The following is a 1,758-nucleotide window of genomic DNA, read 5'->3' as shown; positions in this document are numbered from 1 at the left end:
ATGCACACACACACACACAGACACACCCCTACTTCACCATGGAGGAAATCTTTGCAACGAGAGGCACTTAAATAATATTATAGAGATTCTCATGAGAGGGCTCCCCCTCACAGCGAAGTGGGATCAACAGAATAGAAACTAGGTGCTCAGGATTCCATCTCTTCTTGGTCAAGGGGTGGCAGCACAAAGCTGATGATTTTGTGATAAGTCAGGTTTTCCTATCATCTATAAGGAGTTCTCTGTTTTCAAAGGATTGATTGTAAGGATCCATCAGTGGTTTATCATCAGGACCATGTCACCTAGCAAAATTGGTGTGTGCAAGGGCTTATGCTGTTGTAATTTTCTTTTCTAAGTCCAATACAAGCATCTTCTCTAGCAAGGGATTGGCACCAATAAATACATTTGCGAAGTTTATCTTCATCATTTGGGTCAAAGACTGAATGTAATCTCTTGGCTTCAACTTGCAGTCTTCATTCACAGCTAGATTACTAGGTTTTAGATCCCTGTGGATTATGTCACTGGAATGTATTTACTTGAGCTCTTGGAGAATCTGGTAGATAAGGAACTCAACATGGTCATCCATAAGCTTCTGACATTTCATAATATATTTTTCAGATCTGGCTCCATAAGATGAGTTGCCAGATACACATTGTTGAATTCCTCCAGATACCTTGCCGGTATAAAAATATCCAACAGACCAATCACATTTCTATGCTTTGTATAAGTAACCACAGTTCTCTACAGGTCCTTTTGGCTTGAATAATGGACTGAAATGGTCTGGATAGTTGATTTTCACTGCCACACGTAATCCAGTTTTTGTGACAGAGCAGCACACACAGAGCCATGGGCACCAAGAATCCAACAGAAATAGGTTCTGGTAACTCTTGGATACCACCCAGATTGTCTTGTTCAGCTCCTGCTGATAGAATATAGGTCTTTTCTGAGACATCCTCCCAGCTCAATGCACCTGCATGTCTCCCTGCCTCTCGTTCCCCACCCGGTCAGGCAGGGATCTTGCATGGGCTGCCCATGCACCTTAGAGAGTGGGCCAAGCCCTACTGAGCACAGGAATACCCTCTTGGGGCTCAAGGCTATGGCAGCCACACTCCCTGCACCCTCGCCCCAACCAGGCCAACTCTGGGCTGAGCCATGGGACTAGGGTTCCATCTCCTGTGCATTCTGAGGTTTTTGATATTGCCTTTTTCAGAGCAGAAGTTTTTAATTTAATGAAGTCCAGCTTATCAATTATTTCTTTCATAGAGTATATCTTTGATGTTGTATCTAAAAAAGCATGGCCAGTCTCTTAACTTTTTAATGTTCTTGTCAATATATGTCGAACAGAAATTAAAATATGTCCCTTTTCTAGTCACTAATTCATGCTAGAACTTTGATAACTCAATCACTATTCAACATGTTTTTTAAAGCATTAACTGATAAGCCCTGCTATCATATACGTTGAAAGAATAGAGAACAGAGTAATTCACATTTAAAAGGTTTGTTCGATTTAGGCTTCAGATTCAGAAGTGGCGGCCTGTGCAAAGCCCTTTCTCAAATTTCTTCTAAACATCTAACTGGTTAAGACAATTAGATATTTTTGCACTTTATTCTATATATGAAATCAGTGATTTAGTGACATAGCCTGGAATGAAGTGTCTCTCTTCTTCTTAGTGGTATGACCTGGAATAAAGTGTCTCTCCTCTTCTTATAGGTTCTCATTTCATTCTCATTGAATGGCACATTAGTGGCCTAAAGGAGACA

At 40.9% G+C, this 1,758-nt stretch overlaps 1 pseudogene; it reads right to left on the bottom strand.

Annotated features, from left to right (window-relative positions):
* Positions 1–325: 325 nt before the first annotated feature.
* On the bottom strand, positions 326–949 carry LOC105292460 (annotated as a pseudogene).
* Positions 950–1,758: the final 809 nt, after the last annotated feature.

The sequence above is a fragment of the Pteropus vampyrus genome, unplaced genomic scaffold (assembly GCF_000151845.1).
Source record: "Pteropus vampyrus isolate Shadow unplaced genomic scaffold, Pvam_2.0 Scaffold57, whole genome shotgun sequence".
NCBI lineage: Eukaryota > Metazoa > Chordata > Mammalia > Chiroptera > Pteropodidae > Pteropus > Pteropus vampyrus.
The sequence above is the reverse complement of the archived record's forward strand: the minus strand, read 5'-3'. Positions and strand labels throughout refer to the sequence as shown.